Raw genomic sequence first — 18,927 nt, 5'->3', positions numbered from 1 at the left:
GAGGAGGAAGAAGATGAGAAGGAAGAGAAAAAGGAGGAGGAGGGAGAGAAGGAGCAGCAGAAGGCAGAAAAGAGGAGAAGAAATCCAGGGTTGATGTCCACCTCCAAGGTCCAGCACTTGGGAGGTTGAGGCAGGAGGATAATAGGCTCAAGGCTAGACTGACCTGTATAGCAGACCTGTGTAATAAATAAATAACAAAACACCTGTGAACTACTACCTGGGTACCAATCCTTCTCACCTCTGTTCTTCCTACAGTGACCTTCAGGGCCATCAGATTCCTTCAAGACTCTGTACTGACTGAAGCCTGACCCCAAAGCCAAGGGGAACCCCAGCACATATACCATGACACAAGAACACTCAAAACCTGGGGCTTCCACTTGTGATCACCCAGGGTCCAGACAGAAGAAAAAGATGTTTCTACAAACATGTCCCTCCTTCTCTTAGCATCATGACTGCATGTGTGATCAGCCAAAGTCACTCTCATGGGTGTGGGGTCTTGAACAGTTCAAAGGCCAGTTAGCCTAGGCCATCTCACCCTGAGTTGACCGAGTAAAAAGTAAAAGGCCTGACTGAACTGAAATAAGCCAGGAGGAAACTTCAGTGTGATAGTCACACCTGAGTCCAGAAGCTGAGGCAGGAGGATTGTTTGAGTCCAAGCCAACATGAGCTACAAAATGAGATCCTGTCTTAAAACAAAACAAAAGAACAAACCCATAAAACAAACAAAAGCCAAAGCGAACAAACAAAATATCCAAATATTCTTGGAGGATGGGTGGTGGTGGCTCACGCCATTAAGCCTAGCACCCCATAGGCAGAAGCAGGTGGATCTATGTGAGTTTCAGGCCAGCCTGGTCTACAGAGCAAATTCAGCACAGGCTCCAAAGTAACACAGAGAAACCTTGTCTCAAAAAAACAAATAACCAGGGACACTCTTGTGTGGAAAGAAGGGGGAAAAAATTAGGCTTTTTTTTTTTTTGTGATAGCAATCACCTTCAGATTTAGAAGCAAACCTCATTCCACCTCATTCTGTCACTTAGCTGGTAAGCAAGGCATGAGAGGCTCCTTCTGAGACAGCCTGGGTCCTGGGTCCTCACACATGTGGTGGGTTCAGAAGTGACACAGGGGGATGTCTGCACACAGTCACTGAAGGCCATTTGCTGTCCCTCTTGGAAGCTGCCGTAGAGAAAGTGCTGCCTGCAAGTACCTGGACACAGACATTTGGTTCCCCCGAGGATATCAGATTGCATTGAAGGAGAGCAAGAAGTTCTTAGTACAGCATGTGCCTCCTCGCAGTGACGATTCAGGGGCTGGAGGGCATGTGCAGACTGCTTGAACGGATGTCTCCAGCCATGGAAATAAAAGAAAACGAAGGTAGTGTTTTCTCATTAAGCAACACAGAGAACTGCCCCCCTAGAGAGTCTCTCCCATTTAAAATATGGAAGGGGCTAGGTTCTGTGGGAATGAAATTTTTTTCTTATGACGCATTTTGGGAGTCATTCCAGAGATCATCCAAATCCTTGCTTATAGGCAATGCATTCCTGGGGACTTGAAGGGTCTCAGCACTTGATCAACAAGACTTGGGGAAAAAAGTTCATCAGAAGACCAAGCTTTTGTTTGTTTGGATTTTGTTTTGTTTTCCAAGACAAGGTTTTTTTTACATAACAGTTCTGGCTGTCCTGGAACTTACTCTGTAGACAAGGCTGGCCTTGAACACAGATCTGCCTGCCTCTACCTCCCAAGTGCTGGGATTAAAGGTATGGGCCACCACCACTGCCTGCCCGGCCCAAACTTCTTTAGTAGCCTTTTAAGTCTTTAAAGAACCTGGGAACATCAATGGCAGGGTGCTGATTGAAGTTGTTCCTACAAGGAGCTGAACACAGTATTTGTCTTGGGTGCGTGGAGGGGGCAGGTGGGAGGTGGTGGTCACTTATCTCCTGGTCCAAAGACTCCATCTGGGAATCAGAGTCAACATCAGCACATTCCTTCTCCAACCCAGGTCATGAAAGGAAATGGTCAACTTAATTACCTTCTGTGGTTGCTGTTTTCTGTTTGTACACCTCTGATTCCTGAACTGAGTGCAAACCTGAATGTCCCAGGCATCTTTTTAGTAACAATAATGACAGTAATTATTTTAAACTCTGGAATCCCATGATGTCTATACCTTCAAAGTCTTTCGCCTAAGCTCAAGGGACACACTATTGAAGCAGCTACCCAACTCAACACTCAGAAACCCTTCCTCTCTGTCTTGTGCCACTAGAACTATCTTTAACAAACCCTTGCCATCACAGCTTCATAGCCTGGAACATTAAAAAGTGACCTTTGATGGCTTCATCCCAAAGGGGATTTTGAAGCCTGAAGAAAGTCAGTATTTTCTTTCCACTCTCCAGACCCACATAGGAGCAATCATTGACTTTCCCTATAAACCATTAATTCTATATTTAGGAAACTAAGGGGGGGGGGAATAAAAAGAAAGAAAGAAATCCCACCGAAACCTCACACACAATGGAAAAGATGGTAGATTCCCCATGGCTATGCTGGCCAGGCATGGCGCAGTGGCCTTCTGTGAGGCGTTACCACACTCGGATTGGATTTTTCTTTGGGAGAGTAGGTAAGTTCATTTTTCTTGGATAGAGACTCTGCAGACAGGCTAGAGGTCTGGTATCTTCATCACCTCTGGAGGTGGCGCAGCCTGGACATGCCAAGTCCCACGGATGCCTGTGAGCAGTTTTAAGAGGTTTTGCTTAGCTCCACTTTTATTAGAATGAAAGCTTTGCACAAGTGAGGGGTTTTATAGGAGTTATTTTTAAAGTAATGTGTTTTTATTGGTTTCTGGTAAGATCAGTGAAATCACATGGCATTTTTAAAGAATTTTAAACCGAAAAAAGATGTTCAAAAAACTTGTCTGAAACACAAGAGCTAGGAAAGTCAAAATAAGGTACTTGAACACAAGCGGATTAATACTAAGATCAAAACAGTTCCGGGCAGCAGAAGAAAAGACTGAAGGACTTTGTCCAGCCTAGGACAAAGACCAGCTAATTCATTATCTGAGCTGTCACTCGCTTGTTGATGCAAGGGCACTGGTCTCTCTGACTCAGTTGCCCCCCTCACAGGCCCAGGATTTGTTGTGTGTGAAAAGCTCATTAGAAGACAGAACATGTTGTGGGTGCTGATGTTTTAAGACAATCTTCTGATTGTGCATAATCAGAAGACACAGAGAGACCCCAGGCAGTAGATAGAGCATGAGCCAGTTTTCAGCAAATCCTAGGAGACCCTGCTGGAATCCCACCTTCAGGATCCTCTACCTCTCTTCAGCCTTCACTATAATCCTGGATGTTTTTTTTTTAATTATTATTATTATTCCTAAAGTAATACATGCTCACTGTAAAAAAAAGTCAGAAATATCTAGCTCAGCCTATAAAAGTGAAGGCCAGTCTTCAGATGAGAAAACAACTCTAAAGAGAAGGATGGCCTGCCCAAGGTCCTCAGGGTTCCTTGCCCTTCTAGACCCAGACAACTTTGTCTCAAGAGTTCTGCCTGTTCATATAATGATAATGTGTTATTATTGTATTTAATAAATGCATGTGTGTACATATTGGCTGTTGGTCTATTTCTGTGCCCCTCCTAAAATGTTGTTATTATTATTATTATTATTATTATTATTATTATTATTATTATTTATTATTATTATTCTTCTCCTCCTCCTCTTCTTCTCAAGACATGGTTTCTCTGTGTAGACCTAACTGATGGGAGATGTCATTCTGTAAATATGTTTCTCTTATTGGTTAATGAATAAAGCACTGTTGGCCAATAGAAAAGCAAGATGGGTGGGACTAGGAGACTAAGTGGAGAGAGGAAGTAGGGAGGACTTTCAAGATGAAGGACCAACAGGGTAGCACACCGGGCTCCCTCTCCGGTAAGATAAGACCAATGTGGAAATACTTAGATTAATAGAGATAGGTTAATATTTAAGACAGAGCTAGCCAATAAGAAATGCTAGTAACAGGTCAACAGCGTAATATCAAATATAGTGTCTCTGTGTGTTATTTGGGGCTGGTATGGTGGTGGGACCTGACGGTAGGGAAAAAAACCTGCTTGTAACACCTAGCTGTCCTGGAACTCTCTCTGTAAACCAGGCTGTCCTCAAACTCAGAGATCCACCTGCCTCTGCCTCCTGAGTGCTGGGATTGAAGGTGTGTGCCACCACCAGGCTCCTTCTAAATTCTTATGTTGCAACCTAATGTGGTAGAAACCAGGTAATGAAGTCACAGGAGCTCAACCCTCATGAGACACAGTATCAAAATACCATCTGAGGAGCAGAGAGCAAGTCCTCATCAGAAATGAAAGCTATCAACACTTCAGTTCTGAACTTCTCAGTCTCTCCAACTGTGAGTGATAAAGTTTCTGGTCTTCATAAGTTGTCCATTCTAAGGCATTTTGTTACAGTAGCATAAATGAATTAAGACAGCCATAAAATGCAAAGCCAAGTATAATCAGTACAGTATGGTCATAAGGTCCATGAAGAAAAGGCCAATGCTGTTGTATTTCTAATGAGTACTATGAACCAATCCACTAGCATGTACATGGTTCCAGAATAGTAAATACATAAATGATTTAATGAACATATCTCTCTCCAGCGTTCTGGGTAATATATAAGGAAAAGAGGTTTATTTGGTTCAAAATCAGGTAATTTAAGATAGTATCTTTAACACTGGCTTTAACACTGATAAGGACCCATGATGTCATAATAATAGAGGCATAAGGTTGCCAGAGAGAATGGCCAGGGTTGATCTCTTATACGCAACTGGGGTCACTTGAAAAAAATGATATTAATCCCTGGCTCTACACCCTACCTCTGAAAGGGTCCATTCCTCTCACCTTGTCCATAGTGGACACAAACCTTCCAGCCTAGCACATGAGTCCTTGTGCATGATCTGTGAAGACTGTGAAAACATGAGGCATGCCCTCAGAGGGTCATCCCTGTGTGAAGCATGAGGCATGCCCTCAGAGGGTCATCCCTGTGTGAAGCATGAGGCATGCCCTCAGAGGGTCATCCCTGTGTGAAGCATGAGGCATGCCCTCAGAGGGTCATCCCTGTGTGAAGCATGAGGCATGCCCTCAGAGGGTCATCTCTGAGCATGGCAGGAGTGAGCTGCTGCTCTTTCCAGGGCGTGAGGGTAGACCCCACTCTAGGAAGCTAGTGGTAAAGATGGTAGAGGCACTTGGAATCCGTCTTTGCAGCTCTCCTCCCTACACTCTTTTCGCCCTGCCCACACATGCTGTTTCCTGGTAGCCAGGTGGTGATGCCTGGGTGAAGAAAATGTGTCTTGCAGGAATCCTGAGCAAGACAAGGAGGCTAGGGACATTTCCATATGACTGCTGCACTGTTAATCTGCCTAGTCTTTCTATTTTGTTTGTTCGTTTCGGTTCCTGTAAATGCCTAGCCAGTTGTTTCAGTGGAGGCTGGATTTCTGCAATCTTGATCCCTAAGAACGAAGGAGAGACACCATCTTAAACAGATTTCCAGCTCCAAGAGGTGGAGGGATCCATATGTTTGCTTCTATCCTTGTACTAATGAACACTTTCAGACTCAGAGTGCTAGCTAGGTGTGTGTAGGAAGAAGTCCCACCCAGTCATTTCTGGAACAGGGAATGTGTATAGAATATGGGAGTAGGTCCCAAACATGGAGGGGAGGCAGAGCCCTAAGCAGCTAGATGCCATTTGTCTGTGGAGAGCAGAGCAGTGGTGGGAAGGGGACCAGGGCTGAGGAGGTGGAGCAAGGATCCGCCCCATTCCGAGCACACAGAGCAGAGGAGCACACGCCAAGATCTGTACTCCTGAAGGTCACCACAGAGGAGGGGGCGCCTGCTGGCCATCTTGCCAGTGGAGGCAAAAGGCTCAGCCAGAAGTCCACAAATGCAGCCCAAGGGCAGAAGCAAGAGAGCCCTGCCTCAAGAACGATGTGGGAGGAGAGAATCAACTCCCGCGAATCGATTCTCCGACTTTCACATACACAGTGTGGCAGGATTACCCTCCCATAAAAATATGGGAGGTATCTATAAGGCATAAGACAAAGCTAGCCATGACTGTGTCATGACAATAATCCAGACTGCTGGAAGCAAAACGACCAATTTCAAAATCATACTATTCAGAATTTTATACTCAGCTGCAGCTGAACTAGAACATGTTAAGTGGGGGGGAGGGCAAAGATATTTTCAAACATGGAGGACTCAAAAAGTGTTTTAATCCATGTACATATCCCAAAAGTTTACTTGACAATACATGCTAACAAACAGAAAATTAAGAGACCATGTCAGTGATAGTATTGTCAGAAGCATCTCATGTGATGGGGTCTATATGGTTCTAACAGGTTCCAGAGGGCTCCCAGAATGCTAAAATGAAGCCAACTCTTCATCAAACATCACCAGGCCCTTGGGGACACTCCTTCCACTATTTCCCCACTCACCTCACTTCATCTCACCCTGCTTTCTTTTCCAGAACTGCACCACCACCCTGGGAATTTAAGAGCTGACTCCCACCACAGGAGCAGCCTTCAGCTTCCCTTTGTTTTTGAGCCCAGTAATAATCTCTCAGATGTGGTTTGACTGGCTCTATCCTGTCCTTCGTGTCTCAGATTAATGGCAACCCTGGCAAATACTTTCCCCAGCCAGCCACAAGAGCCAATGCCTTCCTCTTCGTGACAGAACTCAAATCTGGTCAGTTTCCAGGTAGGGAAGCTTGCCCTGCTCATCCGGCTTCCTAGGAGGGGACAATTTAGAGCAGGCACATGCCCCATCTTCATGGCATGGAGAGCAGGGCTTGGCACCTGCAGTTGCTCAGTGGGAATGACCCCGATAAGAAAAACCACTTCAACACTGTCTGCATTTACAGTATTTAGGAAAAGCCCTGGATTATGAGCAAAATACTTTGTTTTCAAAGAAATTAGCAGACAAGTTCTCAATTTTGTAATAATTCTGTCAACAACTTAATGATGAGCAGTTTATGTTGAGATACACAATAGTCTAGAAAACCTAATGGTAGCCATGGTGGTCTCCTCAGGAGAGGGAAAAAAGTTAGGACTACCCCATTGAAGAGAAATAAACCAAACAGAAAGATAGGTCTTGATGTCTCCTCTCAGGTATGGAGTCTAAATTGTGTGTGTGCGTGTGCGTGTGTGTGTGTGTGTGTGTGTGTGTGTGTGTGTGTGTGTGTGTGAGATGCATGTATGAGGACTGCTTGGGAAGAGACAGGGGATCAGCCTGTTGGTGGTAATGCAAGAATGAACATGATCAAGGCACATGTATTCAAGTGTGAAACTCTCAATGAGCCACTGCTCTCTGTACAGTGCCCACTAGTACATGCACACAAAAGGGGGATCCATGAGTGTGTTCTTTGCATCCACACAGATTCTTCCCTGAGGTTGATGCCTACTTTGCTGGCCAGGTGCAACCATCTGGGTACTGCACAAGCTCACAGGTGAATGTTGGTGGAATGGCTATTGATTATTTTCTGCCCTGGATGGCCTACACCATTTAAGCAGATCTAGCTAAGTGGGGGCTACCTAATAGATCAGAGATGGTGGGACAGGCAGACTGGGTGTTTGAAGAATCATCCACTCCCTGGCTGGTAATGACTGACATTCTAGACATCATCAGACTCCAATTTTGTCAGATCTCTCCTAGCCTCAGTGAACCTCTCTGAAGACATGAACCCACTGAAAAAATAATTCACCTTTAATTAAGCACATCTGTCTGTTGCACCTAGTATCAGATGCTTGGAGGCAGGCTTCTATATGTGAGTTAATACAAAATTCCAGGCTTAAAAAAAAGTAGATCCTAAGTCTCAGAAGTCAGGCCTATCTATTTACACTTCGATCTGATCTATGTGTATATACCACACAATAGGCACACACACACACACACACACAAACACACACACACACACACACACACACAATTATATTTAGCCATACTCCTATGATTTACTTGGTGCCTTATTTGTTGTTTGTCTTTCTCCTGGAGGATGCAGGTTCCTTGGACCAGCAGTAACCCTGGTAACTGCTAAGCCTGGCTGAATAGTAAAGGGCCAGCTGTGAATAGCTATGTAAGTACTAAACCCAAGTCTAGACCCTGGAAATTCTGAAGACACGGAGAGGTAACTCGCCTAAAATAACAGAGAGCAAAGGCAGACCAGAAATAGCTAACTGTATCAATTCATTGTGATAAATGGCCAGAGACAAAACGCAGCAAAGCTTCTAATGGAGCGCCGTACCAGTTCAGATGAGAAGCTTGGGGACACTGGCAGGCAGGCACCACATCCTGTAGCATAAGACTCTGTATTGGGGGCCACACAATGCCTTCAAGTAGGACACTGGCCTCATGTGAAGATCAACCAGGCTTCTGGTGGGACAATGAACTGTAGAGACCTAAGAAACACAGGCCAAGAATCAAGGACTTCCTAGGAAGGGCTAGCCTCAGCCATGTCCTCTTCATTTATAGGTTGGACTAGTTGGTTTGCCATTGAGGCCTCCATTTTCTCACTATTAAAAAAAATGAGAAGATTTGGGGGGTAGTATATTTTTATTTGCAGTTGACATATAGTGTTTCTTTGTATTTTATGGGACACAGTGAGACATTTTAACCTGTGTATCCAGTATGAGAGGATCAAATTATGGCAATTATTATGGCAACCAGGAGTTAATCAGTTTTTTGTGTTGGGAACATTTTAACCTTAGTGACTATTACAAAATATTTTCAATTTCTGTCAGCTATGTGACGTCACCCTCCTACCCAGCTCCACCTATTAGAGCCATCTTTGAGGACACTTCAATCATGGCATTCTGTGAACTTCTGACCCTTACTCCTGCCCTTGTCATTTAACCTCAAATCCGGACCCCCTCAAATAACAGGGAGGCAAAAGGGTGTAGGCCTACTTGCAGCTTGTGACCAGAGAGCTATGAAGCCAGTCACCTGCCCCTATGCCCAGAGGAGACCACAACATCTTTCTTGCCTTCTTAGTGCATGAAAAAGACAGAGGCCCATAGCTTGTCACACACCAGCTCCCGGGTGGTCTGGGGACTTGCACCAGACTTGGTTCTGTGTTCCCCTGAGAGTAGAAGCTACCCCGGGCACCCCGTGTGCCGGATACCATGAGGATGTGCTTTCTCCGGGCCAGCTCTCCAAATGTGAACCTAGCGATCTGACCTGGGAGGGAGAGGCTGAAGCTGGCTTGAATTGAATCTGGCTCTTTCTGGGCCTGCCCCCTGCTTCCTCCTTTCCCTTTCATCTCCCGAAGTGGTCCTGTGATGAGAGCCTCTCACTGGCTGGGTCAGGTCCCTCGCCCTCCTAACTTACCCGCTCCCCTCTTTCTCGGACACTTGCTTGTGCAGCTGCTCCATGAAACGACTCGCATACGTCTCCGGCCAGCCCGTTTATTTTTATAAACAATAAATAGGACGACATTCCATGGTGTCCCACTCCGTTAGGCCTTGTTTACAGAGCCGTGGAGACAGTGACGGAAGATTGCTGGGGTTTGTACAGATGGCGGCCCACATGTCGTAAATTGTGAGCTGGGAGAGAGGGTTTTGTTTCTTTCCTAAGAAATACAAACAACAACAATTTGCTCCCCCCACACCAGTTTTCTTTCCCTCCCCACGGTCACGCGGCATTACCAAGGCCTACAAATCATGGCGGGATGATATTAAGCTGCCTCAATAATGCTCACGATCCCTTCCGGTGTGTGATTCTTCTTCATTAGAAACGATAGCCCACGTGCCCCAAATCCTCTTTCCCTCACCTCAAAATTTATAGATCACAGTCTCTAAACTAATTGTTAGTTGCACACTAGGCTGCAAGCTGTTCATCTACAGAGCAATTACCTCGGAGGCCTTGATTAAAGGCAGGGATGCAGAAGGGCAGAGCAGGCAGGGTCTCCTGGTACCCACTAACAGGAACAAGGCATGCCCTATCCATCACTAACCATTGTTCAAAGGCCAAGAAGTGACAGGCGGCGGGTACAGGCTACTGACTTCCTTTATGACATTGTGAGCTGAAGTAGCTTCCAGCTAACACTCTACCAGAAGAGGAGCCATGGCTCAGAACCTCTGCCTTCCTCCCAGGTGGTGGGACTTCCTACAGCTTTGTCTATTCATTGAACTTCTGTGAACGTGAAAACAAGTGACTCTTTGCAACAAGCTGGGCTCCATGCTTCCTCTACTTCCAGAAGATTCTTAAGGTCTGGCACCATCCAAGCAAGTGCACAGTTCTCTTCTCCCAGGCAAGGCAAACTCTGAAACCCACACTCAGAATTACAGACACTTTTTCATGGGTGCTTGACAAGGAAACTGAAAGTCATATGTAGGTAGAGATTTGCCTAACCTTGTACAGCTAGCTAGTGCCAGAGTGAGGTCTCTTGACACCATACTCCAATGCATTGCAGCTGAGAAACAGCAATACCTTGGAGCCTGCCATTTGGAGGTTAAATTCCCTGCCAAAATGTCACAGGAGAGATAGGCTTGCTTGCCTGACCCCCAATTCTAAAGCACTCTGAGACTCATTAGACATGTGTTGCACTGTGGAAAGTTCTAGTCTAAAGAGTTTGCCCAAGTGATTACTAAATAGGAGACATGCATTACTCCAGTATTCCTACTGGTGTTGGTTAGTTAGCTTTTTTTGTCAACTGGGTACAGGTCAGTTGGCAAGAGAGAACTTCAATGGAGAGTTGACTTACAGACAATGGGGAATTGCCTTAATGACGGGTATGGAAGGATCCAGCCCACTGGATCCTTGTTGCACCCTTGGGCGGGAGGTCCTGGGTTGTATAAAAAGGCAGGCTAGGTGGTGGTAGGGCACATCTTTAAACCCAGCACTCAGGAGATAGAGGCAGGCAGATCTCAGTGAGTTCTCAGACAGTCTGGTACACAAAGTGAGTTCCAGGACTGTTACAAAGAGAAGCCTTGTCTCAAACAAAACAAAACAAAACAAAACAGAAAAGCAGGCTGAGCAAGCCATGAGGAATAAGCCACCAAGCAATGCTTCTCCATGTCTTTGGCTTCAGTTCCTGCCTCCAGGTTCCTGCCTTGGGTTCTTGCCCTGAATTCCCTCAGTGATGGACAGTGATTAGAACATGCAAGACAAATAAACCCTTCTCTCTCCAAGGTGAATTTGGTCATGGTCTTTCTCACAGCAATAGAAAGCCAAACTAAATAGTCTAGCTATCTGGCTTCTGGGATCAGTCCATGACACTGAATTTCAGTCAAGACATTGTTAGTGACCCAACCAAAGCCACTACTGTGGTTTCCTGCCAGCACCAGAGACTGCACCTTTTCTAACCAGAAGCAGAAGTTCCACTCTTGTGGAGTTGAGGAGAAATGTGGACTAAAGACTGGAGGAGCCATTCTCAGCCAGAGAGCTTCCTCTAGCTCCAGTGAATACCTCTGAGCCCATGGCTCTCCCAGAATTCCCTGTGATATCCACAGACATCCCCTCTCCTATATACCAAGTTAGCCACCACCATCCCTTTCCTGTTTCAAGTCCTGTTATGGTTAATCTCGCCAATTTGCTTAAATTAGAAGGTACCTAGGAAGTTAGCAATGCACACCTCTGGCTGTGTCTCAAAGGCGGTTCCAGAGAAGAGCACCTCAATCACCTCAATATCCCTCAATCTCTCTCTGTCTGTCTCTGTCTCTCCTCTCTCTCCCTCAATCCCCCATCTCTCTCAACTTCCATGATGTGAGCTTTTCTCTCTGCCACAATCTCTCTACTTCAATAAAATAACAAAATCAGTCTTCACCTAAGGCAGTGATTCTCAACCTGTGGGTCATGACCCACTTTGGGGGAGGGGCCATAGATCAAACATCATGCATATCAGATATTTACATTAAGATTCATAACAGTAGCAAAGGTATAGTTATTAAGTAGCAAGGAAACGATTTTATGGCTGGGGGTTCACCACAACATTGGGGTGGCAGCATTAGGAAGGTTGAGAACCACTGCTCTAAGATGTTTTGATCAGGTATTTTGTCCCAGCCCCCTCAGTTCCTGGCCAATCATTCCTGAGATGATAATCTAAATAAATACCTCCTCTTCAAATCCTCATCTCAGGCTCTGTTTCTCGTGGTCTCAGATCAATATCAAATCAAGATGCTTCACGACCATTTTGTTTCTGGCAAATGACACTGATGCAAGTTTAGCCTTCCTCCACAGCCACATTTTAAAATTTGGGGCAGTGAAAGTAATCAGGAGCCCTGGCATGTGCACACAGTGTCCCCAAGCATGGCCCTGGAATAGCTGACTTCAGTGAGCCTGTTGTCTCAGTCCCTGACAGTCCTGTGGGCCCAGCTTCCTTCTTTCATGTAAGCAACCCAGCCTCCACAGGCAGTTGAAATTCTGAACTCTAGATTTTTATACAGTCCTGAGGTTTTTCTAGTCAACTGCCAACAAATCGAATGTTTCCTTGTGATATGTTAACTCCCTCCTCTAAGGTAGTCAGAGATTTGGGGATGCCCACCTTTCCCCCCCTTTTTTTAATTTCCATCTTTTGCAATGATTATTCCAATTTTTTTTTTTAACAGCAAAGGTGATTCCTCTTGTGTATTGCTCAGGCTTTCTCAGCACACTTTGTCCAGATTAAAGAGGAAACAAACCAAACACCTTCTCTTCTCTCTTCTGCTCACAGTGGGTTCTTGTGGATAACTTGCCCTGGAGTAGACGAACTTTGAAAAATCGTGTCATCTTTCCTCCACCTGACACAGCTATGTGTCTCCGTGACCATTTCCCAAGCTGAAATCCATTCTCTTTCTTTTATGTGGGAGCATTGTTTGGCACTGCCTAGTAACATCACCAAGCATGCCTTTTTAATCTAAATGTGTACTTTAAAACACATGCGATGGGGCTAGAGGAACAGCTTGGAAGTTAAAAGCACCTACTACTCTTGCAGAGGACCCAGGTTCAGTCCTCAGCACCCACATGGCCTATAGCTCAAGTCCCAGGGGATCCAATGCCCTCTTCTGGCCTCTGCAGGTACCAGTCATGAGCATGGTGCATATACATACACATCATACATATACATAGAGACAAAACACCTATGGCACACACATAAAATAACAACAGATATGCATGTGACCTGATGTTACACTATAGCATAGTATATTATAGTAAGAGTATGTTATCACGTTGAGTTCTATCAACTTAGAAAATTGGGTGTTTACCTGGAAGGGGGTGTGACTTCTGGTTCATGGATTTGGATCTTCATCAGTCTTCTTTTGTTTGCTATAGCTGTAAGTGGGTCAGTCATGGAATAAGAAGCAGGAGTCCATTCTGTTGTGTAGACAACTAGTTTATACCTCTCCAAAGAGCCAGACATTAGAAAATTGTGCCTCTGACCATTTTTGCCTGTTGAAGCACAGCAGACCACTGGTGGTCTTCTGAGGAGCACCCAGTCACAGGGCCACAGCATCTCTTTACTACCTCCTTACTCATCCTCCAGTGTGGCCTCACGAGGAACGTACCTTTGCCCTACATCCACTCACTCTGCAGTAGGAGCTCTGAAGGAACAGTTAAACCCAGAGTTGGATCTACAGCTTCCTCTATTCTGGCCAGCTCCAGAGCAAAGCAGAGGACTGAGGGCTGAGGCACTCAGTGGAGACTTTCCAAGAAGTTATAATGGGATCATCAAAGAGTCACCACAGGGTCCCAGCATGGGGTCGGAAGCCTTAGGGATACAGAGACCACCAGTAGACTCTGCAGTGGGAGCCTGAATTTCGAAAGGCACACACTTAGCAGACCCACAGTCCCACCAGAGAAGAGAGGGGAAAGATGGGCAAGGCCTGAGGAGAAACCTCAGAAATCTATCAAACAAAAGTGAGAATAGATCTCAGCTGTGGAGTCTTCCTCCTGGGAAGACTAGGGAGACTCACCAAGGAGCCTTACCTCAGGCTAGGCCTGGCCTCTCCCTTTGTAACCACTTCAAAGGCTCTCCTTGCTCTTAGGAGAAAGTCTCAACTCTTAAATTGGGCCTGATGGGCCTCTCCTAGTCCCTCACTGGTATCCAAATGTCTGACTGGAGAGGGCTGGGCCTGGCGCCTGGGTAAGATCATGGTCCCCACCTTCGGGGGGGGGGGCAGGAGGGGAGGGGGAGACACAATTAGGTTGAGGAGGAGACACAATTGAGGTTTGATGAGGTCTGTGAGAGCTCGGAGGTGAGAAGAAATGAGTGCCCAGACCCTTTTCATGGGGAAAGGATGGCTTCAGAGGACTCCCAAAACTTCCACCACAGAGGAACAACTCTTCAGGAGAGGATCCAGGTCTGGCTCCACCCTTTCAATAGAGGCTCCAGACTGCCTGGGATACAAGGGACTCAGTTAGACATGTGATCATGAGGCACATATAGGGACCTAAGTCCACAATATTTAGGTCACATTAGTCTTTCTTCCCCGGGGGGACATTGGTCTGCTTGTGTCCCTGGAAAATCCAGAATGTAGCAGAGCCTTGGGCCTACCCGCTACCTCTTGGGCCATCTATCCTCCTTAGCACTGTTATTCAGCCAACATGGCACCAAAGGGTGACAGAGATGGCCACAAGTACCTTCAAAGATCTAAGTATGAGGTTAACTGACTGGACAATCAGTGACCTTCCCCCCCATTAGTTTCCATGACATTCCAAGAGAAAGACTCTTACTAGTCCCTATGCAGTGTACCTTCCCTTACACTGGCTTCCTCAGAAGGAAAATGCAATATTTTCAGTGGTCAGGCCTGAGTCCTAGGCTGTCTTCTGTAATCAGAGGTGGAGCCCCTCCCCCATCTGGTGAAGACTTTGAATAGGAAGGACAGGAAATGTAGGGTGCTATGGCCACAGTGACAGCGCATGTATTGATATACTTTCTCTTACCCAGGCAAAACCAAACCTCCCTGCCAGATGTGCAATTACTGCAGAGGACAGCATCTCTCCAGCCAAAGGGTTAGCTGCCTTGACTTTGATGTTCCTCAGTTTCCACACTTTCGTTGGCTCTCAAGCCAGACCTGCAGGCTTGTCTGTTTTGTCTGGACAAAGTTCTGTGGCTCCATCCACAAGATACACTGTTTTGTTAGTTTTACCAAGTAACAAAAGGTCTGTGCTGCTTCCTTGTTCTCTCTGTCTCTCTGTCTCTCTGTCTCTCTCTCTGTATCTATCTATCTATCTATCTATCTATCTATCTATCTATCTATCTATCTATCTATCTCCAACAGTCTCAAAGGAACTGCTTTCCAGAATGTTCTTCTGTCAGCATCACCCAAAGCCCCCTTCAAACACATGCTGGCTGGGGTCTTTGTGGCAACACTCACGTTCCCCTGTGATTTTCCTTCCGATAATGGGGGATTATGACTTGTACTCCTTGAAAAATCAAGATCTTTTTTTTTTTTTTTAATTGAGGGAGTGTGCTGAGCAGCAAAATCACTAGCACTAATAAATTGGATGTTCAAAGCTCCTGAAATGCCTTGGGCTATGATCTTCTCAGCCATCACTTTGTCTGTGTGATGTCACACAACATGCCAGACTACGGAGATATCTACATGTTTCCTGCTCCTTTTCTCCTTTCTTCATTTCTTCATCAAGATGTCTTGAACAATCTCTTGGTTTGACTCTGAAATGTGCCCCCATAGGCTCACATATCGTGTGCTTGATTCCTAATTGGTGGCACTATTTGGAGAAGTTCCAGAAATTTTAGGAAATTTTGTCACAGGGATGGAAAAATAATAAGCACTCCATTGCTTTTCTTATTGCAGTGACAAAAGTGACTTAAGGGAAAAAGGGTTTATTTGGCTCACAGTTCACAGAGGACACAGTCTATAATAAGGTTGGGGAGCACTGCTGTCAGGAACTTGAGGTACCTGGTCACATCAGAAGCAAGAGAATGGTAAATTCTCCTTCTAAGCTAGCTTTCTCTCTTTAATGAATGTGGAATGGCACCACCCACCTTGACGGTGAGTACTCCCACCTCTATTAACTTAACCAAGATAATTACCCATTGCTAGGGACTTGTCTCTCAGGGAATTTCAGATTCTATCAAGCTGACAACCATTCTTTGTCAACTCCATACCCAAAAGGACTACTTTTAAGCTATGACCTTCCACCCTTGTCCTCATAATTGCATGACTATTTTATAGCACACAAACACATTCCATCCAAGCTTTAGAGTATTACTTCCAAGTTCAAGTCTCATGTGAGACACAAAGCCATCTGTGGACTCTGAGCTCCTGTAAAATAAAAAACGTGTTACATACTTCTAGTATACAATGGCACAGAGGGAAATAAGGGGACACAACAAGGAGAAATCAGGCCAAACCAAGACCAAAACCAAATATGGCAACAACCAAATCCTGCAGTTCCCTGTCTGGCATGTGGGCTTCCTGTTGGAGTCACCTGGGTTCCAAAGGGATTAGGTAGCCATACCCCTCAATTGCTGCTGCCTGACACAGGCATACATAATCACTCTCTTAGGTTGGCACCACTTTAACCTACAGCTTTTCTCAATGGAGAACCCATGGTGTGGCATCTCTAACATCCTGATATCCATTGCAATTTAGGCTACATCTTCACAGCTTCACATAGTGGACTCTCGAGCCTCATATGCTGGGATTCCTTCTGAAGTGTGACCTCAGCTGCTCTCTGAAACCATGGAGCAAGATTCCATGACCCCACTCAAGCTTATATATTTGATGCATGCAAAATCAGAATTATGTAGACTATACTAATTAGAATAATACTGGTAGGTTTTCCTGGAAGCTGTCTCTAGGTAATTCCAGATCCCATCAAGTCGATGAAAAACACTAACCACGGTAGATACTAAAAAGATAGGCTAGTATTTCTTTCTTTCTTTTTTCTTTGAGATAAGATCTCAAATTTCTTTCATACTCATGCAGCCATTATTTTTGTGTGTATGTCTAAGGCATTTCCAGAAAATATTAGCATTTTGACCCATGAAGTGAGACAATTCCATTCTACTTTCATCAAATCACTTCAGGCCCCAGATGGAACTAAAGGGTAATAAGCATGAGTTTCCTCTTGTCCAAACTTGGACAACCAGTTTCGCCTGCTCTGGATCATTCTTGCCTCCAGATCTTAGACCTTCTGACTGAGGGATATAGAACATCAGCCCCTCCTGTACACCTGCTACCTTAGGAGGTGGGACACAGACTGGTCTGTCCTCAACCACTCTTCTGGTGGATACTTGAGAAGAGCAGACTGTGGGGCTTCTTAATGCCTGTGAGGTAATTGTTATAATAAATCTCAGATAGATGGACCAATAGGTAGATAGGTGATTAGATGATAGATAGATAGATAGATAGATAGATAGATAGATAGATAGATAGATGGTAATAGATAGATAGTTGATAGGTAGAAAGACAGGTGGATAGACAAGAGGAAATAAATAGATGATAACTAGATAGATGATAGGTAGATAGATGATGACTTGTACATAGATGACACAGATAGTAGATGGATGATAGACAGGCACTAGACAGAAAGAAAAGATTTCTGTATTCGTTTCTTATTGCTTCAACCAAATACCGAATAAGAAGTAACTTACGGGAAGAAGGGTTTAGTGTCAGGTGCACATTTCAGGGTGGTGTGGTTGGGGACAGCCCATTATAGCAAGGGCTGCAGCAGGAGGGTGAGACAACTAGTCACATCACGTCTGCATCAGGAAGCAGGAAGATGGAAGAGTGGTGTTTGGCTGCCTTTCTCCTTTTGTTCAGTACTGGACCCCAGCCTGTGAAACAGCACTGGCCACATCCAGGCTTAGCCTTCTCTCTTCTGGAAACAAGGTTAGCCACCACAATGCCCTGTGGATTTTGTCACTGTGGGGAACCTTAGTAGAGGTGTCAAACATCAGCCACGCTACTTGGCAATTAAACATCCAGTCAGGGTTGCAGAAGACAGATGCTACAGTTTAGGCCCTAATATCTCCCAAAGCACATATGGTAAAGGCATGGTCCCCAAGGTGGTGTTACAGGGACATAATAAAGCCTTTAAGAGATGGGGCACCATGGAAAGGCTTCCATCACTGAAAGCATGCCCTTGAAGAAATCTCAGAACACTGGCCTCTGCCTCTTTCTTCCCCTTACTTCCTAGTCATGAGCTGAGCCATTTTGCGCCATCATAAATTCCTGCCATGAAGCCTTCCTTGCCTTGCATAAGCCCCAAAACACAGGCCCTGTGACTGTAGACTGGGCACTCCAAAACCATGAGGCAAAGACACCTCTTCTCTCTACATATCCATTACCTTAAACATTTCATTGCTGACTCTTAATTGTTTACCTGTCACATGGTGAAGTCCATTTTTTCTCACAAGGCATCTGCAGCAATTTTTCTTATTTTCTGCTCCTGGCACTGAAGTCCTATTACAGAAATTTCCAGGGGCCTTGCCACTGTATTCAGATCCTGCTTGGACAGTTTGTGTAATCTCTCTGCACCTTATTCTAGGGTATGTGAAAGAGGTCCTCCCAAAGTCTATCCCACTGGGTCATGTTATCATCTAAAGAGAACCTTCCACAGGCCCTGGCACAGACATGATGCAAAGAAAGCTGCTGCTCCAGTTCCTTCCTTGTCAGACAACATAGTCATGATCACAAAGTCGCTTTGAAAAAGCAAGCAGCAGCTGCCAGAGCCTGTTATCAATGCAACAGTAGTGATGGCCAAAGAATTCTGCATAGGAACTCCTTCTTGCAATCTTCCTAAAGCATTCTGGCTGGTCTTTGGAGGCCCCTACCATTCTAGTTACTAGAGAAAGCATTAGGTAGCAGCTACTGCTCACAGTGTTGACACTAAGGAAAATGTAACCATTGGCCAGACAGCTTTGCAATGGTCCCATCCCAGTTGGAGACCACAGTCTGGTCATGGAGGAATGCACTACGCAAGTGCTCGTGCTTGTGTGTGTGTGTGTGTGTGCGCG

This window comes from Phodopus roborovskii, unplaced genomic scaffold (assembly GCF_943737965.1).
Source record: "Phodopus roborovskii unplaced genomic scaffold, PHOROB, whole genome shotgun sequence".
In the NCBI taxonomy this organism is placed as follows: Eukaryota; Metazoa; Chordata; class Mammalia; order Rodentia; family Cricetidae; genus Phodopus; species Phodopus roborovskii.
This window is presented reverse-complemented; position numbering follows the sequence as displayed.